Raw genomic sequence first — 27,499 nt, 5'->3', positions numbered from 1 at the left:
GTTCTTACCTAAGCAACTCATGGCATTGTTTCACTAGTAAAGCTGTAATGTTATTACACTGAAAAGTTTTCCAAAATTCCTTTCCAGGTGATGTGAGTATGCTGTTGATTTGATTTTTACAGTATGGAAAAGCTGAAGATCTAAATTTAGAAATACTGGTGATTTAAAGTCATCCTTTCGTGCCTCCTGGATCATTTGTTGCATTAGCATAGCTCACTTAATCATCAAGCAGTATGTCTGTTAAAGAGCTTCTGTGTAAGGTCACCCTAGAAAAAAATACACTGCGTGAAGTTAATTTTAAGAATTAAATCTTTCATTACCTCCTTCCCTTAGAATAGATTTTATTTAAGGGGACACTCAGTGATGTCTAACTGCAAAAGGAAATGGGATCAAAATTTCTGTAGGTGGTCAGTGCTTTGGTGTTCAAGAAACCATTAACCTTAATTCCAGAGTGAGCAAATCCTAAAGTCAGTAACTGTTTGCGATTGCAGGTAATGGGAAAATGTTGTTTGTCTGAAGAAAATTCAAATTCATTTTACTCTCATTGATAGTCCTTCTCCCATGTAATTGTTTCAAACTTGTGATCTGAATTCTGTGATGTGTGGTTATGCTAAACTACTTACATTTCTGGAGCCATTAGAGTTTTCCCATGCATAATAGTGAGGTCCTTTTGAAAATCTCTCATTCAGACTTCCTCAGTAAGAACTAGAGTTCATTATTAGAATTGGCCAGAACTAGAGTATCAGTTCATTTCTAAAACTGCACTGTAGTTTTGGCTGTGGGTCTGCTGTGTCAGTGGCTGTGGGATTACAGAGGAAAATGTCTCATTTTAAAGACTGTTCCCTCAAAGCTTGTTCCATCTGTATTCGTGTTGCAGAGGCAGCACTTCAGTTAAGCATTGGTGAATGAGGTTGAATCTTTCAGCTTGTTCAGGGGGTTTAAGATCTCTTTGTAGAATGAAGATTGCTGGAAGACTACAGAAAGCAAATGCGGCCCATTTATTGATTTTGGCAATGAGATAACGAATCCCAAATCAATCAAAGTATGTCTGATAGGAGCGGCAGCTCGTTGTTCCTTGATGTAATTTGGTAAATAAATGCAGTTTTCCTACTTGAATGAGTTTAATGCATTTTAATGAGCATCTCACTCTATTTTAGAGAGATCCAATATGTCTCCTTAACAAAGCAGGAAACCCACTCAGCCTTTAAAGAGAATGTATAATCATTGAGTAGGGAAAAAGCCAGACCTAAACTCTGCAAAATTAGAGATCCGTGACAGGCAACCACCTCCTCTCCCAGTTGTGGGAAAGGCTGATTTGCTTTAAGAATTCGCAGTGGTAGATGGCATTTGTCAGTTTGAACGTGCTTCCCTGGAAATGCTTTTCTTAAGGTGAAGCAAGTTAAGGAAGCTCAATACAGATTATGTGATGGCTCTAACTTTATAGATTATTACACTTACAAAGTTTCAAATTGTTAGTCTGTTTCACTGAAAACAGCCCAAATTTGTCTCCCATGATTAATTTCCTGTAAGTTCAGTCTAATTCAGCATTCTAAATTAAATATTTGGGAGAAGAAAACATGCTTCAGTTAATAAGATGATGTGATTAATATTTTTTTACATGACCAGATTCTGACTGAATATTGTGCAAGGTTGATACAAGTACTTTTTTCTTGTGTTTAAAACTTATGTGGGTAATACAACACCTGGACTGGCCAGCATGTTCCAAGTCTGTACAGTACAGTACTCTTTAAATGGCTATTCAGAGGGGCATTTTGAGGTGTTAAGAGCTGAAGCTTTCACCAACTTCATTCTTCCCAAAACTATTGATTGCATTCAACTTCCAAAGTAGAAATTTTTGTTGATTCCTGGTGGGCTGGGTTTTTTTGTTTGTTCATTTGGTTTTTGGTTTTGGGGTTTTTTTTGGCGTAACTATTGTTCCAGTTACTGCAAGTGGAGAGTATGTTTAAATGACGGAGTTTCCTTACATTTCTAACAGTTTGCAAGTAAACAGACTCTTTGCTGTAGTCCACATAAGCAATTAAAAAATGACTGCAGTTTCAGTGAGATTTTTTTCCCAGAAGTAATGGTGAAACAGTCCAGACTGAAATCCAGGATCGGCTTCTAAAGAGAAATGCTTCTGTTGGCAGCACATCTTGCTGTTTTCACATGAGCCGGCTGTTCTGCAAAATTTTAATGTCATTTCTGTTTGGAAGTGATTTTGATGAAGACTCTAAAATGGAAGAGGATTCTGGGCATGCAAAGCATAATTTGCTTTTGTACTTATATATTAAAAATAAGTTTTCATATAGGAATGTTTTTATTTGAAAGCTCTCTTGTTATCCAAAATTTCCACATGAGAAAATCAGTACTGAGCTAATAACAGCTTTTTGAAGCCATTTTAATAAAATTTTTTCTCCAGTGGTAATTTTTTTTTTCAAGTATGTCTAGTCCCAAGTACTCTACCCTCTGCTACGTTGAATCAACAACTTACTTTCAGTTTGCCAGCTAGAAAATTGTAGAGCCAGGTTCTGAAGGATTGAATAAATGGAAACAAGTGCTGGATCTCAGTTGATAGTTTATTTATGTATCGAGGGTATGCCTTTTTCAGGCCCTCTTGAAAATTGTCCAAATGTCCTGAAAATCAGGAGTCCTTCAGCGGTGATCTTTATCTGTTAGGGTTAGAATCTGATTAGTGACCACCTTCAAAGCTTCATTAGGGTTGCTTTATGCAACTGAGGTTGATCCCTTCCCCATTTAACCACATTTTTTTGGTTATTAAGCCGTTGGTTTTTCGATAGCTAGTACTTTGTTTCCAGTGTTCTGTTTAGGCTAATTCTCAGCTTTTTGTCTTTGTCTCCCACATTTGTGGTAAAATTGACCTTTCCTAATTTGTACTTCTGAACCAGTCATTCTGTCCCCTCCTCTCCTCAGAGAAAAAGTAGTTTGGAGAGATAGGCTGTTTTGCTGACTTTAATTTTCTGCATCTGGTAAGTTAAATCCCACCCTTTTGGTCTTTGTTACAAAGCACAAAAGATGGTTTTAAGAGCAAGCTGTGCCAAGGATGTTTATACTTGAAAAGTATAGTTACAGACCATGCTTTGTTTCATTTGAGTAGCTTTGTTTCCCGAAAAATAGATTTGATTGAAGTGGTGTCCAAGATCCTAAGTTATTCCTTCCCTATAGCAATCTTTTTCATAAAGCTTCAGTAAATACTGGGGAGTTATTCTGAGTGTCTTTACTCGTTGATCTGTGGAGCTTTAACTAAAACCTGAAAATTAAGTGGGTTTTAAATCAGAAAAGTTCAACAGTATTAGAATGTAATTGCAGATGTCTAGAGAAGTCACTGACAAACTCAACTGTTCCAATATCATATTGGACACATTTTATAATTACCAGCAGAGAATTTAAAAATGCAGTAGGAGGAATTGGAAACTGGAAATATTTCTATTCAAACTGCATCTACATGCCAACGTTTTTGTTTATTGCCCCAGTTATTATCTTTAGATTCCTTTTTTTTAAAAGATGCCAATCATATCACTTGGCTGTAAGCATACTTCTAAAAAAAGTCATTCTTATGCTATGGCCTCACAAATATTATATATAATGAGTAGTGCTTCATTTGCAAGTGAAGTAACATAGTTTGTCAAGTCAGTCTTTCTTTTGAAGGAGTATTTGAAGGCTTTTACAATAGAGAACACAACCATTCAAATGGCTATGACAGTGCAAATCCTGTAACAGTGCCACTAGAAGACAAGAGATTTGTCTTCTCACTAATGAGGTTAAGCATCATTGGGTTTTCTTATAAATGCTGAATTACTCTGTAATTAATTTTAAACTATTACAGAATATAATTTTTAAGCTCTCTGATAAGAGGAACTGCTTGCTTTTTTTTCTTCTTGTTATTAAAGCAGAATGGGAGATCCAGCATGACTTCTGCCCTGAGTAAGCTGTCAGCTGCAGGCAGTGCTTGTCTGTGTGTTTTCTCAGAGGGGAAGGGCAGGGCAAAGAGTTGGGTTTTTTCCACCATGTGAAATACCTTTTAAGAGGAAAACTAGTTTTTGTATCTGCAGCAACCAGAAGAACTTTGAGGCCTGTTTGTTACCCGTGGCTCAAAAAGCAAGTTACTATGATGGCCACTTGCTGCTCTTCAGTGTCTCCTCATATGAGAAAGTTACCAGCCATCTTATGTTCAAGAGCAGAATTGCTGTGGGCAAGTCATTTAGTCAAGTGAGGGGAAAGGAGTGCTTCCTGTGGGGAGGGAATGCAGAATTCTACTTTCTTTTTCAGCTTAATATGCCAGTGTTTTTCCACTGGGGAGACACCTCCCTTCTAAAACAGCTATGAAACAGTTTATCTGCATCTTAACATTTGCTCTCCAGTGAGGTTTGCCAGGCTGACTTAACAGGATTAACAGTATGGTAGATCGCACTAACTCCCTAGGTCCCTTCCAGCTGGTCAGACAGTGTTCAGTCTTATTTATAGAGTATTTTTCACTTTTGTTTAAAGTCTGCTTTTGTTCTGGAGGTTTTTTCTTCTCTGAGCAGAAATGAGTACAAAGAACACACAGATTTGGTCAAAGTCACAAGGAATTCTCTCTTTATGTCTACATTTAAGGTCATTTGAGGTTTTAAATATGTTCCATGCTGTTTCAAAGCTGCTTCACTGATTGTCTTTCCTTAACATTTCAAGGAATTCTTTTGAATTCAAGGTGGAATCATCCAACTCTTTTATACACAATATTTGAAATAATAGTACTTGCAAAATAGCAGTAACATTCTACTCATTTGCTGTGTCTGAACTGGCTAATTTGTCTTTGTTGGATGCATTGCAGGAATTTGCTCAGATGCATGTTGTTGGATGCTTCTTAAATAGCTTTTCACAAAGGATTCAAAATTCCATTGCTGTGAAAGGATGATACCAAATTTGCTCTGCTTTGTTCTGTTCTATTAGTAAAGACTTCTGGAAGTCTTTACTAATAGAAAGGTCTCTGTAGATTTTTGTATGCTAAAAATGTGATTTTTCAAGCTTTTTTTCAATATTAAATTTAGTTAAGTCTGCATATAATGAAGTCTGCATTCTGCTATAATGAATGCCCTGTAAAACTAGATGTTGTGTATTTTCCTCCCTCTCCAAAGCTATGAGGTGTATCTATGGCGTGATATGCCTGGAAGACTAATTTTAAATCATATGGAAATACTGGGTTGAAAAATGCATGTATGAGAGTTATTTCATGGTTTTGTGGCATTTGGGGTGTCAGAAGAAGGTGAAGATGTAGAGGGAAGTTCTACGCCCTTCTAAACCCACTGAGGGGTGGAAAGATGCTGGAAGTTACTGGTCGGTAGGTGTGCTCTAAGGAGTAAAATGTGTGTTGCTATTTTCAGTACACTATTTTATTTGATAATAGAGGACAATGTCTGACATGCCTAACTAAACTGATATTTTAGGGGAATACTACATTTCTATTTAAAAAAAAAAGAAAAAATAATTTCTGCAAATGAAAGGTTATCTGGGAGATCTGCTGCAAGAGAGAACACTTAGAAAGGGAGGTTGGCATTACTTTTTAGAAAAACTGAAAGGAATTCTCAAATACAAGTAAGAAAACCTCAGAGTTGGTGAAAAATATTTTTCTTCTTCGTTTGACAGCCTACGCTATCTCATAGAGTGAACTGTTCCCCAGGGGGTTTTTGAGATAAAATCTATATCAATTTGTTAGGTTTTTAAAGAGAAATTATCTTTCCATTAATATCTTAAACTTCCACATCTGGTCTGCATGTCCTTCACTTTTAGATTTTGTGTTTAGTTTTCTTCTGCTGCTGTGGTAAAGAAGTTTATTTTATTCTTAATTTAAAGGAATTAAACTTTATGATCTCAGAGAAAAATTCATATGGACAAGTCTAAAAGCTCATAAATCATCAAGTATGGTTTGAACTACTCTAGCTGTTCCGGAAACAATTAGCAAGGGCATGAAATAAATTATATTATATTATTTATTTCAGATTTCCTCAGAGGTAAATCAGAGAGGAGGCTGTAGTATATTTAGTGGCAAATGTTTGAAAGCAGTTGTGAGAAATGAAGAAGCAGTTTCTGTGTACAAAGTAGGTACTCAGCAGAGAACCAGATGGTGAGAGTGCCTCTGGTACTTGGAGGTTGTATCTCAATTAGTGTTGTAGCCCAGTGAGGAGTGTGCCTTTGAAGCAATGCTTTGGTGTGGCTCCCAAAGGGATCTCAGGATTCATCATTTCCTTTAGGTCAGTGTAAGCTGGGGTTTCACTCCAAGAGCTTGCTGTGGGCCAGCCACTAATGCACCTTCAATCCACAGAACGAGCTGAGAGCTTGTCCAGAGTAAAACCCTACTTCTGCCTTTAATCAGCTGCAAGGCCCACATGCATGAATGCCAAATGTATTGTCTCACTGCATACAGTGTCAATAGGACAAAAGTAAAAAGGTCACTGGAGTTATTTTGTTTAAACTTTTATACACTTACAGAGTTGGGTTCCTTTTTTTATCTCTTTTGATACTCATCTATCTAGACAGTGAACATAATTTTGCAGTTATTTTTTGATCATTTAAATGCTGGGACATTGCAATACGCTATTTTAAAATTTCAAGTGGCTAAATTATTTAAATTATAAGCATGACACTGATAAACAGCAAAAACAGCTGTATAAGCAAATGAATGCATGGCTCAGTTTCTTTATGAAAGCACTTAAGTAGATGAGTCATTCATACCTTCAAGCTTGTTAATGATTTTAATGACCTGAAGTTCCAAGCTGTTACTGAAAATATACCTACTACAACTTCAGTTAAGATGCAGACTAAATTACAGTTGTGTTTCCGGCTGCTGATTAGTCTTGTTGGTAAACAGTGTGCGTCCAGTTGTCAAGAAAACTAAGAAAAATACTTGAGAAAAGGAATCTGAATATTCAGTATGTGGGGGGAAGATGTCATTGCAGTTTGCCTCATTTTTTTTTCAGAGAAGTCTTCTCTGCAATTTTACAGTTAGCTTTACTCCTATGATGTTGTCTGTAACACTCTACTGTCTTCCAGTTACACTGAAAAATTACAATTTATATTGGAAGATCTTCTCTTGGCTATGTATATAAATTGCATTTGCAACCTGCAAGACTAAAAAGTGAAAAGCTGTAATAATTAAAAGTCCTTTCTTCTGTTTAGGATGTCTGCCTAGGAAAGCAAGCAGTCCAACGACGTAATTATCCACAATGTGTACAAATGTTTTCTTACACATTCAGGGAAGAGCCTAACAGGCAATTTGTACCATCTTCAGCTTTAGATACATGAGCCGCCGCTGCATTGAGAAAATCAGAAAATTGTATGTGATTCATGTATTCATTCTGTTCTCAGTAGAGTCTTAGTCGTGAATTACCATAATCTTAAGTGTTTTCAGTAGTCATGTGGTGTGTTCTTGCTTGAAATTCTGTTTTATCCACATACAGAAATGTAGGCACAAAACCAGATACATTCAGATGAACTGAAGGAAGTTGTGGAAAGCAAGCCTCTGGGATTCTACAGAGTTCTTTTTCCAGAAACCTTGAGTAGCCCCTGAGAAGTTTTTTCTCTTGCAGAATTTTGCAAGGAACCCTATTCCCAAATTCATAATGAGACAGATGACACTCTGGAAATTCTTCCAGGCACATAAAGCTGTTCCTATTTTCTGGTATCTGGTTTTTCCACCATTTTCTGGTATCATGAGTTGTCCAGGAAGAAGGATTTCAAATTTGCAGCAGATTTGCAGAGATAGATCACTTAATATCTTGTCTTTATAATGTATAGCCTGGGTTTGTTCAGCTGTGGTCCTTTTTTCTCTGAGAGCCAATGCATTAGCATGTAAAACACTAGAGACTATGCAGTGATTATGACCACCACAGCCGCAGCTGGGAAGCAGTGGATTGGGTTTGAGGCAATGGAGAACAAAAATGGTGGAAAAAAATATATCTCATTATATGAGTGTGCCCACTTCTGTGTTTTAGTGCTGTGGTGGTGGAGGCAGGACCAGCATGCTGCTGGGGTTTTTTTCTAAAAGTTTTGGAATATATTTGGGTGAAAGGGAGAACAGGGGAGTGCCAGATGTCTCTCCTCAAGTTCCTCTGACCCTCAGATGGATGCTCAGGTGCTCAGCACTGGAAGCAGCTCACATAACAGAGAAGATGAATGATTTCATATCTCTGCAAGCCTAATCTAACATTGCTCTGCATCAGGTCCTTCACATGATCTAGTGTTTGATGACTGAGAAGCATGAAATACTAATGTAAGACAGGAGTTCTCAAAAGGGCTAGAGGGGCAAGGTGATATTGCTGTGGTTTTCAGTATCTTCAAGGATAAGGCCTCAGCAACCTCTCTAGATAACCTGTGCCAGGTGCTTAATCACCGTCACAGTGAGAAGCTGTTCCCTGATGTTCAGCGGGAACTTCCTGTATTTGAGTTTGTGCCTGTTGCCTCTTGTCCTGTCCTCGGCACCACTGAGAAGAACTTGGCTTCGTTTTCTTTGCACTATCCATTCAGGATTTTGTACACGTTGATTAGATCCACACTCCACTCCTACATCAAGTGTCTGAGGGTCTTGAGAAACAGAACCAAAGGCCTTAGTGAAGTACCCTCTGCTTTCCCCTCATTTACCAAGCCAGTCATTTCATTGTAGACGTGTATCAGGTTGGTCAAGCAGTTTCCCCATGGTGAACCTATGTTCAGCACTACTGATCACCTTGTCTTTCATGTGACTGGAAATGGTTTCCTGGATCAGTTGCTCTTTCACCTTCCCAGGGATTGAGATGACCTTCCCTCAGCCCTGTTCCTTTTAAAGGTAGTAGTGGCATTTGCATTCCTCCAGTCATAAGGCACATCTCTCAACCACCATAATCTCTTTTAAAGACTGAGAGTGGCCCCACAATGACATCACCCACCTCACTTGGCACTCATGGATGCATCCTGCCAGGGGCCATGGACTCAGGTATGACCCCTTTGCTTAAGAGTCCTTCCCTGTGCTGATCCTCTTCCACCAAGGGTACCTATTCCTTGCTGGAGTTTTTCACCATCTTCTCTGGCCCCTGAAGGTTTGTCCTGCTAGTAAAGAAAGACTGAGGCAAAGGAGGCACTATTACATCACCTCAGCCTTTTCCCTGTCCTGTGTCACTGGGTTCCCTTGCCCCATTCAGCAGCAGGCTCACATTTTCCCATTTCATACTTATGGTACAAGGCCTTCCTGTTGTCTTTGACAACATCAGCATCTCATGGTCATTGTAGCTAAGGCTGCCTTCGGCCTTCCCACCCTCACACCTCTGCCTCATTTATGCCTGAGATCCAGTAGAGCACCTATCCTCACTGGCTTGGGGTCAGCACTGTGCAGTGCTGTGAAAGGAAGGCTGAGGCCCTACTGTGCCCTGAAGGAGTGGGGGGAAGGTGGAGTAAATATTTGAACAATGTAGCTAAGAGCTGGATACATACTAACGAACACTGAAATGCTGGAGCTGAGCTTGTACAAATTCGGGTCCAGCGCCTCCAAGCAGCACAACTTCCGGACAGGCAGCTTCTTTTGAATAGCTTATAAACCCTCCAGAACTGAGTACAGATAGGATGTTTCCATTGTGCTATCTCTGAAGGGCTTGTTTTGAGTTGTGTTTTCCTTTATTCCACTGCTTTTGCACCCATCTGGGAGCATTCTGTGAAGCTGCAGTACATAAATCTGGGTCTTGCAGTGCCATAGCTTCTGTCAGTGGGTCTAAATTTTGCTTGCTGTCTCTTGCAGTGTGCTCATGTTGCACCTGATAATACTCGAATAATATGAGTTTTCTATTGTCAAGAATAACCCAGCTTATCCTGTGATGCTGATCTGATCTTTGTGTATCTCGCTGGAAAGAAAGGGAGGGAAGTAATCCTCCCCACAGAGTCTGGTTGTCCCCGTTTTTTACAGCTGTAAAAACTAAGGAGCATTTTTTTGTAAGGATAGTTTTCTGTAAAAATCTTTCATACATAGCCAGTTGTTAAAACCCATTCCCAATAAAAATAGCTTCCTCTAGATATTATTGACACGTTGCATCAAAGTATGGAAGAAAGAAGGGGAAATGGCATGTTCTCCTCAGTAGAAAGACTCATCTTCCAAAAGAGCTCGACAACAGTGACATAAACTATTACCAGCCTTGAAAGTTTTCCTTCACTGTAGCCATTAAAATGTCTTTGATAATTGCTGTTACCTCCTGCAAAGTTTTAGCATTGCTAAATTTTTTTACAATAAAAATAACCCCTCAAACTGTTACCACTGCCTTTTGTGTTTGTGTTTCACTGTTTGTGAAGTTCTCTTTCCAGCTCTTCATGGATTTAACCTCCTTAACTGTTCATAAAGGAAAATATATGAGCTTTAAGGTGATGCTTTAGAGCAGAAGCTTAGGGCACAAGTATAAGATGAATATTAGAGTGTAATGGCTATGACATTCATATTGCTTGTCCAAGGAATGTCTTTTTCTTTACAGCAAAACACTTTGCAGTTCTTTTCAGCTGGGGATCCCTTCTCTGTTTCATCACTTTTCAATTTTTACATGGCTGGATGTCTTGGGAAAAAGACAGGTTTTTCTTGTGAGGATGAGGGAGAATTTGAATTACGAGAAGAAAGGAAGGCAGAAATTTTAGGGAACCTAATAGAAGAGATATGAAAATATATCAGGAATGATACCCTGATGGAAGGAACTGGATAGTTCTGAGGGATCAGAGGAAAGACAACACAGCAAAATCAAATCCTAAAGACAGTAGAGAGGAAAATGTGCTCTGGTAAATCAAAATTAGGTACTTTGGGTGTAAAGCACTGCATACCTTGCATGGCAGAGTTATCACTGGAGTTTCTTGCTGCTGTGGTGCACCCTTTCTGTAAATGGTACAGCCCTTTCAGGGACAATGGGATGATTGTATTTTCTTTTGGATATGTCTTTCAATGGCTCTCAGTCTGGAGGAAGAGAAGTTTCTGAATCATACTATTTGAATGTCTTAAGAGTTTAGGTACAGGAGTGCCTATCTTAGATATTCTGTCATTTACTCCTGCTGTTAGTATTTTACAGCTCTGTAATTGGTTAGACTTCCCATTATCTGAAGCCACTCTTCTAAATGAATATGCCATAGTATCTTTCTATAAATAAAAACGTGAATGAATAATTCACATGGGCTGGCTGAGGCTTTTATACTCCCTGAATTCCTGAACACTTATTTTTCTCTCTTCAACATCATCTGTCTTCTTTTTTTCCTTAGGCTTCAGAAAGTTGTCATTTGTTTCCATTAAATAAGAGCTTTTAAGTAATCTTAAGATTTCTGAAAGGACAATTGATAAAACCCCTATCTGATTTTAAAAGTAGACTGTCAAGTGTATTTCCCTTCAAATGGCTTTCTTTTAGAAATCAAAGTTCTTACTGCATATGTGTATATTTATGTATGTCTCGATTGTCCTTCCTATCTGGGGATCATAAAATATGGTAAGATGGAGACTGAAACTCATCATTTCTTGGGCAGCAGGGACAAAAAGCTGTTCCACTAATAAAAAAATTCAAATTACCATCTCTGTATAAGAAGAAATTTTAAGTAATTTATGTCTTGTATATGTGTTAAAGATAAAGCATTTTAAAAGCAATAGTTTTCATAGTGGAAATTACATATATTGATATAAAGAGATCAGCTTTTAATGATATAAATAGTCGTACCTTCTTTTTATCTTAGACAGTTATTTAAAAATTTGAAAAGGGGGAGGAAATGGGCAACTCCCCCCAAAACCTAGGCATCAGTTCTGAGGGATAAACCTAGGCATCAGTTCTGAGGGTTAAACTTGTGTGCACTGAAAAGATCTCTGCAGTTCAACCTAGGCAGTTTTGCTCTGAAGACTCATTAGTGAATCTTGTAGGAAAAAAATTGTGAATTCTTAATAAAATATATTTCATTTGCTTGTCTGGAACATGTTGTTGTATATTCTTTGTGTGCCTATCTAATGCTCTAGAAAAATATTATGAATATTAAAATCAGGAGATTTAAGAAAGGTATGTTGTGTGATTAAGCAAGCTTTGTTCTTGCATCTCCATTTGGGAAGCACACATTGCTTTAGTTTTCTCTACTCTGATTCTTGATGGTGACATTTAAGAGATTAAACAACGATGACAGCCTGTAGCCTTAGGTTTCTTTAGAAATTGTATGGTTCTGTGAGGGAATTAAAACTATAAGAAATTCTTCATAGATGCCTTACAGAATACATAAAAGAGATTACCTTTCCCTACTGCACATTTGTGCCTACTGAAGTATAGCATCATGTTTCAGATTAAGTTACTTAGGATTTATTTGACAAATGGGAGAAATGTGTAGATTTCACTAATCTTCAAAAGCAAAGCAGCAAAAGGAATATTGATCACTAGACAGGAACCAATGTGAGAAAGCACTCATCAATTTAAAATATACTTCATTTTTTTTTTCCCCTTAAGGTAGCTCAGGTTTATCTAACCACTTTTCAAGGAAGAAATACAATGTTCTTAAATGAAAATAAGAAGGTAATGTTGCAGATGCAAAACTGCAATGCACATGGAGCTAACTACTACTCATATTTGTACATTTTTCTCCTTCATGTAAGCATGCTCTTAATCCTGTGGAAAGCAGGAGACTTGTAAGCTAGTTTTCAGAGAGATGCAAACCTCAGAACTGCACAGTACTTTTTCTCTTAAGTCCCCTTTTGTTTCAAAAAAAAATTTTTTTTTGCGGTTACATAACGTGGATAGTAGTATTTCCAGAGTGAAGGAATGGAAAAAGCCTAGCTTTGAAAGTACTTTAGTATGATGAGCAGATGAAAGGGAGCTGCTTTTGCTGTCCAGAGTTTGCAGTAAGAAACTTAAACTCTGTTTTGCAAGACACTGAGGGGTGTCGTAGGTAGAACTCATGGGGAGGCAATATCTTCATCTTGTTCTTCTGGCATCAGTTACTGTTCTGTAATGAAAGGGATTGCATGAGACACAAATTAGTCCAGAGCTGGTCTTTGACACCTGACACTCACACTTTGGAACTTGGGGTTGAGACTTCAACAAAGATGTGTTTGAATAGGAGTTCTTCAGTGAAGCTTTTCAGATGTGATATAATTACCTGAAATTCCAGTTTTCCAGTCACTGCACTAGGCTTACAGCTCATGTCAAAATGGATAAGCAATTTTAATTCTTCTATATATTTGTATCTATTCTTGCTGAATTCTTACATGAAATGTTACAGGACTCTTTTCTTTCTACTTGTCAGAGATGTATCCCAAATTTTTTCTTGATAAAATAGTTTTCCGATGTTGAAATTACTAATGTGCAAAGAAAGGAGAAAGGGATTTCACTGTGCATGGGAATGTTGAGATACTCAACTGGTTCAGTCTTCATTTACTGCAAAATCAAAACTCAAAATCACTGAAAGATTGCTGAGAAAATACAGATCTAACCAGGTGTGTTGCATGTTCAGTGATGTATGAAATGCACAGGGAAACAAAGGTGCTGATTCAACCACTGAAGAGGAAGGTCCTTGTTCTAAGACTCCCGACAAAAGTACATCATTGATACACGAAGCACAAGTGATAGATGCAAAGTTTGCTTCAGGAAGAATCACAGAAGGACATTGTTCACTTCGTAGCTGCTTCTGACATGTTCTGAAATACTTTGAGTTACTGCAAAGGTCTAATATAATATCTGTTAAAGAGGAACAGGCATTTTGGAAAGCCTCAGATCATTAACTGGATAAGGAAAAAAAAGTTACAGGAGAGAGCTGAGAGTGTGAACTTTCACACATCTAGACTATTAACTGCAGCTAAAATTAGCTAAAGTGCTGGTTCACATTTCGATCATGAGACTTCAGTCTTGGTCTTGTATTTCTCTGTATTTCCTACAAGGAGCAAATGCACAGCTTGTGCATGTTTGCTCAAAGTGTCAAGCTGCTAAATTTCCATTGCAGGATTTTTTTTCCTTCTCTAAAGGAAAGGAGGATTCTTATCCTTCTAAAGACTTTTAGAAAGTGAACTGCACAGTCTAAAAGTTCTCAGGTTCAACCAAGCAAACCTTGGCACAGAATTAATGTGCACTGTTAGAGCCTGGGTTGATCTCAAGGCATCTCTTTAAGATATAGCTGGGATTTCCCACAGTCCTAAAATGACCAGAGTTGTAGGTATGCATGTTATGTCCATGGCAGCTGTCCTAAGAGAGCTGGCTCTGCTCTCCATCATGCAGGGACAGTGCTTCCTTGCCCTTGGAGGGCTGCCTGTGGCCTGCTCACAGCTGCAGCAGCAGAATGGAATACATCCAGGGTGCTGCTGACATGTTGCATGGTCAGTGGTGCTGATCTTGTCCTTGTAAACAGCAGTATTATCACTAATACATGGGGGTTTTTTGTAAGTCTTACAAAGCAGGTGCCATAGCTGAAGTTCAGGATGACTGAATGACTCTTGCTCATTTCTCCTGGGATGATTCTTTTTGAAAAAAATATCTGAGCTATTTTTCTTGTACAGTGTTCCTAAACAACTTGAATAAATGGTTTCTCAGTAACATTTACATCCACAAAACATAAGGGTTTTTTTCACATCAAGCCTATCAAATATTAACAGCAGTTGAATTTTTTAACTTTCTTTCCTTTTCCTAAGAGATTTTTTCCAAAGCCTTTCTCTATGGATATGATATTGCTTCCTTTGGCAAGTTTCTTTAGCATTTGGTGGTTTAAGTGAGGTGTTCACCACTTAAACCGTCACCTAAATCTAGTAAGTTTTATGTTAAGAATAATCTAAGTTGGTATAGTTCTAAAAAGTTTTTTTCATTGTTCACCAAAAAGCTGAATAGTGGTGCTGTGAACTTGAACGAGATAATTTAACATAGTTCTGTGGTATCTTGATGTTTCCCTCCACAATATGTAAATTGCTAAAAGACAAACTGCACAAGGCTGCTTTCCTCAGAAAGTGGTGGGTTATAATACTTGTGTTTGTGTTAGACCACATCAGATGGGAAGCTTGAAAACACTTTGAGATATAGTATGTTTAGAGTGACCATCTGCCTTCAGCTTCTTTTACTGTCTAATTGTGAAAATACCTAGAAGTTGTTCAGATGTAATAATACTGTACTATTCAGTCCACGTGTGTGCAATTGTTATTACTTGGATTGCACTGATACTATGGTTATACCTGTTAATTAATATAGCAATTATGCAATTGAGATCAGGAAAAGAAGTGTCCTTGAAAAAGTAAAAAATATCATAAAGTTCTCTTATACTAACTGTTTCCAGTATCAGATTTGAAAGCTAGTTTGTCTTAGTATGTTTTTATTGAAATTCTCTATGTACAAAGTCATCAATAACATTTTTTGGTCATGGGTTTTCCTATTTCAATGTTATGTATATTAACTGGGCGAGTCTATATGAAGCTTAAGTTCTAACAGTTCTAGTACTTAAGGGGAAGGATAGACAAGTAATTAAAAGTCTGTTACTAGTATGTTACTAGGATTAGGAAAGTGCTGGTAAAATATGTCTTTATTTTTCTCAATTCACTTTAGGACTAAATAGGTTTTAGTGCTTGTCAATAGAAGTGTGCTGGTATTTGTAAAATGAACTGGGAGATCTAAGTTGCCATTTTTTCTAGGGGCAAAAGTTTGGAATCATAGGTCATCAAGCATGAGAATATTTGCCTTGTTCTCCTTGTCTCCTTAAATGTGCTAATAAATGCTGAAGTACGTACAGGAATTGTATTGTTATTCTTACTTGCTTGTTATTCTTACATTTCTCTGTTCTAACTTTTGCCATCTATAATGATTCAGTGACTCTGTCTATAACTTAAGAGCTCTGAGTGAAGTAATGAAATTGATTTCTCACTAATGCGTCAATGTATTTGAAATAGAAGTCTTTCTGCAGTCATTGCCTTTTATCACTGCAGAGCCATTAACTAATAGCTTCCATCCTGGGACAATGCAGTGACTAGAGCCTGAGGGAATGTAATTTTCTATAATATATCTGCAAGAAGCACCAGTCTACAAGAACTGGATTTTTGTAGAAGCAGACTTTAAAAATCATTTGTTGCTATCATTTTGGGAAGAGTGAGGGCTGAAAAATTATGAGAGGTATTCACATAATCAGGGAGAAAGAACAGAGAAAAGAGATGTGCTTTCTAGCAGAGGATTCTTGTTTAACTGAGGCCAGCTGAAGAAGAAAGTGCAAAGCAATGAAAAACATCACTTCAGTTTGGAGAAGAGGCCGTATATGGCAGGGAGGATCCTGGTACCCTTCCAGGACTCCAAACCTAGGCTTAAGCAGTGATCAAGACTGGTGAGAAGAAATTAAGTCAGATTGTCTTTTCATATATCTCTGTTTTTCTTGGCTTCTGCAGCTTAGATGAGTTTGTCTCAGAATCAAGAGTGTTTTGTTTGCATTAATTAGTATATCACAGTTAAATGATCTGTAAAATCCACATTGCTGAGGTCAAAGTTGAAGGAGAGTGCATGGATTAACTACCTGGGAGTTAGAATAGCCCTGAGCAGGTCCTGGGATTCTACAGCAGTTAGGTGCTTGTGGTGAAGAAGGAAAGCTTGTGGTGATGAGATTCCAGCCTAACACTAACCCAGGGTTCTAGGAGCTGTCTGACCCCATATGAGCAGCTTCCAGACAGGGAGAACTCTTGATAATCTAATGCTACCCCTTGAGCTTCTAGGCTGTGGGAGTGAAGAGTTTTCAGAACAACACACAAAGGGCAGTTACCTGATGCTGATTCTTCTAGCCCAGCTGGGAGAGATGCTGTTGTGTGAAACATTTCATTTAGGTATTCCTAGATCCAGAAAATGCCAAAAGCACAATTTAAGTTTGAAGAAATGAAGACTGCAAGAAACTAGGATAATGGGAAACAATTTGGGAGTTACTGACTTGATCTGCTTAATGGTCTGCCACCATGAAGAATGAGCTTGGTTCATGTGATTGCCAGGGTGAGAGAAGGAGAACTAGAACCCTGAGTGAATTTAAAACCTGAGCTCCTATTGTTCACTCACAAATGGAGGAGTAGGAAAAACATTTCATTCTGTCTTCAGCTTCAGAGCACTTGTGACACACAGAGGGGACAGTTCCTTCCTCTCATGGAATCTGAATTCCAGTAAGAAACTGGAGCATCAGATTGTTTTGGATGTATTTCTGTTCCTGCACAGGAGTAATTTAAAAACACCAGGTTCCAGTATCCTGCTTCCACTCACGTAACAGTTCTCCCAGCACTGTATTTATGGACTTATGACCTCCAGCACCACTACCCCGTTCCAGCAGTCCATAGATATTAATGTTGTTCTGCATCTGTGGCAAATGGCAAGGGATAGGGAAGATGTAAAACAGAAGTTCAGGGTGAGGCAAGCCTGTAACATACTGCTTTGGTTTGCATGTTGGTGAGAGCTGCATTGGGAAGTGAGGAATAGCAGGGGGTTGCCCCTCAGGTAATTTAGGCAGCATTTTTTTCCTTTAGTCAGGCTGAATGCTTCAGTGCCATTTATGAGCTATTAAACAATTTATGTTTTTCCTTAGTAAGATATATGGATATCTAAATATCTCCTGAGACTAAGGAGACCAAGAAGTACATTAAGAACTGTCAGTTAAGGTTTTTAATCCTTTATTGTGTGCCCCTGTTGAGACCTAGGACATTAGCGGGAATACTGTAAGGCAACATTGTTCCGATCAAGAAAAATAGCTCTAGTTTCCCTAATGAATTCTAAAAGTACTTTAAATTCCACATAATAACTAATGTGCATTAATCTTGATCGCTGCAAGTCTTTAATGGCTGCTAAACAGCAGTGTATATCTTAAATTAAAATGCCAGCTTGAAGCATGTGCTAAAAGTGTTGGTAGAAGAGAAGCAGTACTGCTTCTTAATGGAGGGGGGAAATCTAGGAATCTTAAATGGGTAGATATTCCCATTTCCAGGTATTAATCACTTGAACTCCTAATAGGTTCTTCCATTGGGAAAAACAAAGTCAGATATTTTAGAAAATTTGAACTTGCTTCAGAAGACTGTTGTCTTCTGTCTTGGCATTTCAGACCTTACTCCTGTTGTGGAGATTGTTCCTGTGTTGTTGGCAGCCATGCACGTGAAAAGCAGATAGGGATGTTTTAATTCCCCACCACACAGTAGATGCCACAGCAGCAAATGTGTCCTTTGCTGTGTGACCCATGCATATTGCAGCTGCATTGCACGGAAGAGGTCCCTGTTTGCGGAGGGAAATGTCTCCTGTTCAGAGCTTCCTTTTGCTGTTTCTCAGACTACCACTGTGGCTTGAGTGTGCCGTTAGCTACCCCAGTAAATATTTACTGGAAAACACAATTAAATACATGACAATATATGTTTTGCCAGTTACAGTGAAATAACACATCATGTTAAATGTTCTTGCAAAGTATGTTCCTACTAGGTAGAGAACCTGTAAAGCTTGCTGATCAACAGAAAAAAGATGTGTCTCTGCTGATGTTGCTGTTTGCTTCAGACCATTGAATACAAAGTTTCCCAGGAGTTAGCAAGGGTGGGTAGACAGGCAGTGGGGCCAGAACTGCCTGCAAGATCTTGGTGTGTGGCCGGGCTTCTCTCTGCCAGGGCTGTGCAGGTGTGCTACCCCTCACCCCTGAGGGTCACCTGTGCAGGCTGTGAAGGAGCCAGGGGTATCTGAGTGAGGTCAGCTGTGAAATGTGTTCCGGCAGTCTGGGAGAGGGCCTGTAAAATGGCTTAATTCCTGAAGTCAAACAGAGAAGTGTCTGGTCCCCTTCTTGGCATTTCGGACCTTACTCCTGTTCCTGGATCAGTGTGGCTATCTTACTCTCAGATAGCAATTAGAAAGAGAGCAACTTGTTGCAGTCTCAGTTTTTGTTACATGTTTGAAGTGCTGTGTCTGTCTATTCATTTCAGGCCCAGAGAAACACCTTTTCACATTTCCCTCTTGTGCACATTCATATATCCAGGTAAATTGATAATAGAACTTTATAGGAGCCTATGGCCAGTGCCATTACATGGGTAAGACCAGCCTATCGCCATTTAACTCCAGACGCGAACTAAGAACCACACAGCCACTCACTCTCTTCCCCCTGCCCTGTGTGGGGGAGAACCAGGAAAAAAGTAAACCTATGGCTTGAGATAAGAACAGTTTAATAATTGAAACAAAATAAAATATTATAATAGCATAATAATTGTAATGAGAAAGAGGTAGGTTTAATTTCTGTAAGGGAAACAAGTGATGCACAATATAACTGCTTGTCCCTCAGCAGTAGTCTCTCCTGTCCAATGACTCCCAGTTTATGTGCTGGTTATGATGTTCTGTGGTGTGGAATATCCCTTTGGCCAGTTTGAGTCAGCTGTCCTGGCCATTTTTCCTCCCAGATCCTTGTGCAGCTCCTCACTGGCAGAGCATGGGAACCTGAAGAGCCCCTGGCTCCAGGTAAGCACTGCTGAGCACCAACTGAGCCATCAGTGTGTTATCAACATCAGTCTCATACTGAATTCAAAACATCACACTGTACTGGCTAGTGGAAAGAAAATTAACTCTCCAGGACACAAGCTCAGTAGCTGCCTTTTACTCTGGACTGATGAAAGATAATGAGCTGCTTCTCCTTCAGATGCCTTCTTCATTAGTGGTATGGGGAAAGCTGCAGCTGAATAATACCGTGAATCTGAGCTTTGGACAGGACCATCATAAAAAATTGCAACTTCGTACCAGAAAGTACAGATCAAGTATAAACTGCCTTTGCTAGTTCAAATTTATTCCAGAAATATCGACAGAAAAAGTTGTAGAGCAGACTGTAGATGGGATCAAGACTGTGAGCCAGGAGAGCTGCGATCTGCTGCACTGGGTCGTTTGTCACATCATAGCTGGTGTGAAAACAACAGGTACGGGAAATTCTCAGCGGTGTGATTCCATTTGGCACATAGGCTGGGGATTGCCACATGCCTTTTGATCCAGATTGAATCTGTGATGGTTGCTGACCCAGTATTGTAGAGATCCAAATTTAATGAATGCAGACCCACTTTTTAGAGAGTTTGTTGGAATTGCACAGCAAAAAAGAGATGGGTGGCATTCTGTTTCAAATGTATTGTATGTATTGGTATGCTGTATATATAATTTATGCAAACCTTAAAAAACTGATGTAAAAATCACGTAGTTCTGGCAGATATTATTACAACCTCAATTGAGATTTTTTGTCTTTGTAAATCAAGCCTTGACAGTACTTTGCTCTGTTTCTCATGGAAACCTAGCAGTTTCTAAAACAAATTTCTAACAATATTTTTTTAATTTCCTTTACTGAGAAGTGACTTCCTGCCTTGATGTCATTTCATTTTGTAACTTACTAGCTTTTCTAAAACATTCTGTAGCAAAATGAAGCCAAGTGTTGATTTTTTAATGTTGATAAGTTATTTTCTAGGTTCTCTGTAGCTTTGTATTTTAATACTGTTGTGTCTCCAAAACAGTCTTCCAAAACCTGTTTTAATGCATGAAAAAAATATTTATTGTGTACAATTTCAACAAATAAATAAAGAGAAATTTAAGTTGTCAGAGGTAGGAATTTGGGGAAGGAAGAGTGAGGAGTGCCAAGATAACACGTCTTGCCATTTGGATAAAGAATTAAGAAGTTGAGAAATGTGATATTGCAGGAAGATGTTGTATGATCCAGAGAACAAATCTTGCAGCCCATTGCTAGATAGAGCAATCTCAGTCCCCTGTACCCACAGCCTGACAACAGCTCCAATTCCCCAACTGTTGTGCAGGAAGTACTCATTGGAAGCTGACTACAGAGACGGTGGACAACTGGCTTACCAGACTCTGAGGCAGGCAGCAGAGTCAATAAACTGGGGGATTATCCTGTTAAATCACATGGCAATGTGAGGAGGATGAAGAACTGACCATTTTTGGCAGGAGTGAGCTAGTGCGTTTCATGAAAGAATATACCTGCGTGGAAAGCAGGCTGTGCATTTTGTCCCATAGAATACAACATGTTAAAGGAATTTGAAGTCTGGTTTTTGTACTTCAGTGGAGATGACAGTATTACCAGTATCCATATGGAGTCAGCAATGTGTTTTGTCTTATTTTCGATATTTTACAATGAAGCAGAGATATTCTTAGTTAATATTCTTGTGAGCAAAGCAGTGAAGAAACATCCTAGAAGAATATTTTGTTTAGTTATTTGCAATTTAATCTCAATTATTTATTGAAAACAAGGACAAAGTAAGAGAAGAGTTAGTAAAAATCAGAGTTGAAGGTTTTGACAAAATTGTCTTGTCTTTCAGTATAACTTAGTGTAGCCAATAACATATGTATTAACACACAAATTAAGATAATCTATGGATATTTAATTTTAAAAGCCACCATATACCAAATCCTACTTCCAGCCTCTTTGGTTAGCACAGTCAGCACGTTATCAGCTAAATTTCATCTTAACAATTTGAGAAGCCAAACAATACATCTCAAAGAGTGTTCTCAATGCCTGTGAGTGATGCTGGCAAATCCAGTCAGGATTCCAAGCATTACTTTGCAGTGCTGGCTGTCTTCAAACTGGAGTTGGTTCTCCATTATATTGGCACAGGGGTATCTCCACATACATATTGTGCTCCTGTGAGAAAAATTAAGTCAGTTTGACTTTTTTCAGATAAATCAGATGATGTTTCTTTTCCAATTTCTTATTTTGATGTATGGTTTTGTATTTTCTAAATTGCCCATACATCTTAGTTTTTTGGCCCACTTTTCATCTTAATTTTTTATTGCATGCTACCATTTTTTAAAACAATGACTCATATTTAAATCTCTAGTGAGGACATTATTCTTCATCACTATCTGAGACTATCTCCTTCCTATAACAGAAATTAGTTGGAGGAATTAGCCCATTTTCAAAAAACTTTTTTCAAACCAAATACCGGTAGAGTTGCGGTACAATGCCCATCCACGCACTGGGAAGGAAGGCTTGAAACTTTCTTTACTCACTGCTGAGCCTTGATATCTCCTATTACAGCCTTCCAGAGCTACCCAAAATCTCTACAGAGCTATAGATCCACCATCTGACATTTGTTGTCAGAATGGGTAATATTTGTAAACTAGAAGAAGCTGAAAAGAGAATTGATGCAAATCAATTTCGAATAGGATTAAGAAGTGATATGCCAGAGTCCATCTGTGCATTCTCCATTATGAAATTGTCAGGTAACTGTCTAGTATTCCACATAGTGAAAAGTATATTTAATTTTCTGTTGTCTTCTACATGTCAATGACAAGATCATTTGTTGTGTGATATAAAACTGCCACTGTCACCTTTGCCTTCCGAAGAAATAGTCATATTGCATGTTGTAAATGTCTTCTTATAACTACATGGATTATTTTTAAACAACTTGAAGTTAATAACAACTAATATTTTAGGGACACAGTTTATATTTCTGTGATTTAATTACAGAAGCAAAATTGGATGTTCAACTTTTCAATTTTCCGTTATCCAATTTAATTATAATCTGTATCTAAATTAGTTCAGTGCAGAGAAAATCACACTGCATTTTGTTTTAAAGTTTTATTGCTACACTGTTTGGTTTTGGAATATCCCAGTGTTTAATTATTAAGAAATCATCATTTTCTTGAAGAAGACATTAGTATTGTTAAGAAACTACTGTTGGGGTGATTTTCTTGTTATTAAACTTTCCCCTTGACCTGAATATTGCGAAAACACCAACTCGTCAATAGGACAATTTTAGCAAAATTTACAAAATATCCTTATTAACACACTGTAGTAATTGCTGGATTTATTTTCAATTTTCTGTGACTTCCTGACTTAAAATACTCTCAGTTTAGATATACATTGAGTGTTTAGTTCAGAGAACTACCTATAAAGCTGTTCTAAGATGGTTTTTAGTTTCCAGAATAGTTTCTCACCATTGGAATTGTGCACAGGTGTGCTCAATTTTAAAGCAGAAAGGCACTGAGGCTGTACAGAATTTAATTAGCTCTCGCTTTACTGTTGTGTTAGTTAAAATATGCTTTGGAGCTGTCAGTTGGAATTGGTGGATGCATGGAAGAGGTTTTCATGAGGAGCATTGAAGGCACACTGTTCGTCCAACTGTGGGGACTCTGTCAGCACCCCAGCGCTGTGCAAGACATGTTCTCGGTGCATTTTTCTGCATATTAGATTTCTGGATCATCTTGTAATCCTGCAGACAGCATTGGATGAGTTCTTGAGGAAATATATGAGGTGTCTGGCATTTGTTCCTGTAGCACTAAATAGTGTCCTGTTTGTCACAGCACGAGCATAAAGTGAAAACACACACTGCAGCTTGCCAGGAGTGCTGGGGTAATGCTGTTTGTTTTTCCCATGGCTGTGTGCCTGGCAGCATGCTGCACTAATGCCAGGGAGGAGCACCAGGACAGAAAATCCAGTGTTCCTGCACAGATGTACGAGGGAAATTGCCAGAGGGTAGACACCTGAGTTACAGGAAGGCTATGGACAATTGCTTACTCATGTATCAAGTGTACATAAAAGGGCATAGATCAGAATGGCTGGGCTTGGAAGGGACCTTAAAGATATTGCCATGTATCCCATGCTAAGAAAACATAATTGCAAAACTTAGAACATCTCTCTGAAAATTTAACCATCTTGTCTGTCTCATGTAACATGTTAATGCTCACAGCGTTGATTTTCAGTCTGTGTGTTCTCAGAGCTCAAGGCATGGAAGCTTGTTAGCCGAGTACTGGGCTGGCATCTTCAGAATGGGTTGAAGAAGAGTTTTACTGGATAAGCAGCCCTAATTCTTCATAACTGAAGAATATTGCCAGAGAACTAGTTTATCTGAATAAGTTGTTCCCAGTCAAATTCCAGTTGCATTACCAAATGCCACATCACCTTCTTTCCATTGTGGAAGGAGTTTACAGAAAGCTGTGGTCTAGGTGTGTGTGGAAACCAGGACAGACCTTCTGCATGGAGCTTCAGAGGCTTGCCCAGGGTGGTGTAGGTTGTGTTGCACGGCTGTGATGCTGTTGGAAGACAGCATGCTGTTTCAAAATGCCCTTTTCAAACCCTTGCCTTCCAAACTACTTACAGCTGCTGTGTGAGTGTTCTCATTAGAGAGAAACTTGGCTGTATTTGGTAGCAAATTGAAGTCCTAATTTATAATGTCAATGCTGTAAGCTGATTGCTTGTAAAAGACTAAACACACTTAGTCTGTAGACTCTACTTCATTATTGTACTGATTTTAGGAGCTGTTGAAAAAAAGCCAGGTCAACTTGCAATAAATTAGAGGTTTACTTAACAGAGTAGGGATGAGGATTGTGGGTATTGGGAGTTTAAAGGATATGTGAACACTTATTTAAATACTTTCTGTAGTTTTCATTTACAAGTTTAAAACAAGGTTTGGAAAAGATTTAAGTTTGCTTTGTTTAAAGCAAGGGTTATGTTGCCCTTTGAATTTCTTTGCTAATTAAATGTTTCTATTTTAATGTAGCGCTGTATTTCTTAAAGGGGTGCCATTGGGATGCAAAACAAACCAGAGACAACCTGCTTTTCAGTTAAGAGAAGAAGAGTGTTTTTCCAACATTGTTTTCAGCCAATTATAAAATAAGGCCTTCAGATAACAGAAGCAAGAAATACTGGACTTTTCTCACTTTGTTCCCTATGGCTCTCTCAGTGAACTAAATTTAAATTGATTTTATAAGAATATTAAATTGATTTTATAAGAATGCAGTTTTCATTTGACCTGTACATTGTAATCAGATTTTAGTGGTCATTTTAACTGATCAAGATCTAAATAAATTTTCAGTAAGTTTTTCTGTGCTATTTTTAGAGGCATACAGCTTGTGCTATTGCAACTTTGTAAACCTGTCTCTTCTTTTGGAATACCACTACTTCTCATTAGTATTCTGTAGATAAAATTTTTCTAAAACTACTTTTATACATATATAACTACAAAATTTTTTTCATGTTTAATATCATTGTGAATTACACTTGTAATTTATTTAAATCTCTTGACAATTCATTTAAATATGTGAGAACTTCTTAAATGTATTGCTCTCTTTTCCAGCATGTGAACTGGTGGGCCTCCTAGTACTGGGTATTACAAAGGAAAAATACTTAATGCAAAGGAAAAGGAAATGTGAATTGTAGAAGTGTTTTTTACAGAATTGTCAGATATTTAAAGTTCTGCATTCAGTGTTTTGGCAGTTGTTCATATGTGAGCTTAAAGATATTACTGACTTGTTTGGCTTTTAATAGCAGTCGAGCAAAATTTGTTATAAAAATGCAAATCAAGCTAATGGAAGCCTGCAACATCTGCTGAATCATTCTCTCTAAATAGTAAGAAGGAATCCTGTATGTGCTTAACTTTTCCATTTAAAAGTGCTACGCACTATGGCTCTGAAACTGGAAATGACAAGGAATGGGCACAAAACAGTGAGAAAAATATACATTTAAAATTGTTTGTTATGTTAATAGATATGCTGCCACAGGCATATACTGCTTTTTCTCTGAAGGTAGAAGTTATTAACAGGATGTTATCTCTTTTTTTTAATTTGCAAAGAAAAAATGTAGCTCTGTGTTCCTGATGTCCTTCCTCCATACTTCTATCAGGGTTAGCTTTTTATTTGATATCATAATAGTTATTTAAACATTTTTTGAATACCTGTGAAGATGCAGTTTATGGTACACAAATACTGAAAGATTTTTATACCGTAATAAAAACAATGCTAACATTCTGGAGAGTTTTTTTTGTTTTTTCTATTAGGGGACAAATACTTACCTGTGTTTTCTTTTTTTTTTTTTCATGGCTTTTTCCTCCCCATGAGTGACTAAGTTTTCATGTGGAGATTGAACAGAGCTGTCATTTTAGCTTTGCTGAAATAACAAGAATTGACAAAATAGATGATGGTCAGTCTTTTGCATTTCCAAAGATACTGTTTAATACAACTGTATGAGGGATGAAATATGGAAGAGGCATCCCTTAAAGTTTCTGGAAAGTCTTTTTGTAGACTGGAAATCCATTCTTTAATTAACTAGTCACACTGAGTATTTCAGATCCCTGTATTTTGTTTATTGTCCTCACTGAAATCTAGTTGCTATGAAGTACATTTAAATTTAAAAAGTGACTTTCTTGCATAAATTAATAATTTTGCTAGTCTTTGCTGTAATAGTTTAGTAAATTAACTGTTCTGCACTTTCAAGAAATAATGAACTGTCAGTGAGCTATTATTTCAGTGAGCTGTTACTTCTTTAATTTCTTCATAGACCCTTTTTTTTTTTTCTTTTCTATGAGATCTGTGCTATTGGTTTCTGTCCCAGTAAACATTACAGTATTTGGGCTGCCTCTAAAAGCCTGCTTGTCCTGACACATTCTTTAATACATCATCTGCAGTCGCGTGTACATGTTTCATATGTGTAAATGACAACTGTCAGATTGTTAATTTCATTTTTCAGTGGGCAAATACCATCAGTTTCCATAGATGCAGCCTTACAAACCAATGAATACAAATGTTTTCAGCTGTGAGCATTGTGGTGTAGATTCCGTCCATGACTTTATTCATCTTTATTTCTCAGTTAGCATTGCCTTTGTACTTCTTATCCACTGCTTGTTAAAGATGCACTATTTGTTTCTTCTTTTGCTGAGTAAGACTCTTACAGGTTTCTTTAATTCCCAATTAGCTTTTCTTTGCTGATAGTGTCATTAATGCCTAAAATAGCGCTATAGCTCTAAAGGCTGTAATCATCACAAAGTCAGCAAGTGTTACTAAGGCTCCATACATTTGCATGGCTTTTAGTGAAAATGTGCTAAGATTTCTTCCAGCTGGGCATTTTAAGTATGGGAGCTTCCTTGTCCAAACTGCATGCTAATAGAAGCTGTTTGGAAATAATCAGTGTTATGCCTGAGAAACTGCTTTTTATTGTGAATTAGGCTGCATTTAGTGCCCTAAAACCCCCTCAGCACTCCACATTTGAGTTTCAGTAGCAAAGTATTCAGGAAATCCTTTTACTTCATCCCATTTTTCCTTGTCAGGGATTTAGAGGCCAGAGTGTATCCCAGGGTTTCAGTCTTGCTTCCCAGGAATATTACTTCTACCACCCTATGCTGAACAGCAAAACCCACCTGACATCAGTGGGAGGAAGTGGCCTGTAAAGCAGCAGCAGTGTCTCTTTTTGTCCCACAGCTGCAGCAGAAGGGGAAGACGGAACATAGTGCTCTCACTTCCCATTTTGATTTGGACTCCCCTTCTGACTTCCCACCACACCTTGTCCATCTCCCTGAAAAGCTGCGAAAGGGCAGGTCAGGTGTCAGTCAACCAGCCCACAAACCAAGCAGTCTGGGCTAATGAGAATTCCTGTTTCTTGGAAAACAGCAATAAAGGTGTCTGTATAAATAAAAACTCTTTTGTATTTCAGCATTGCTTACAAGTTCCTAAATTTGCCTGTTAATCTTTGCCTTTATTTCTTCTGGATATGTATAATTCATGTCAGTATTTATCAAAGGTCTTCCGTGCTATATGCTATTTCTCTGTGCTCTCAAATAACAGGA

General features: G+C 38.0%; 1 protein-coding gene across 3 annotated transcripts in view; it reads left to right on the top strand.

The window, feature by feature from the left end:
• CTDP1 (CTD phosphatase subunit 1) overlaps window positions 1-27,499 on the top strand; it is a 104,290-nt gene that overhangs the window by 74,785 nt on the left and 2,006 nt on the right. The window lies entirely within an intron of this gene.

Source organism: Aphelocoma coerulescens, chromosome 2 (assembly GCF_041296385.1).
Source record: "Aphelocoma coerulescens isolate FSJ_1873_10779 chromosome 2, UR_Acoe_1.0, whole genome shotgun sequence".
NCBI classification, from domain to species: domain Eukaryota; kingdom Metazoa; phylum Chordata; class Aves; order Passeriformes; family Corvidae; genus Aphelocoma; species Aphelocoma coerulescens.
This window is presented reverse-complemented; position numbering and strand designations above follow the sequence as displayed.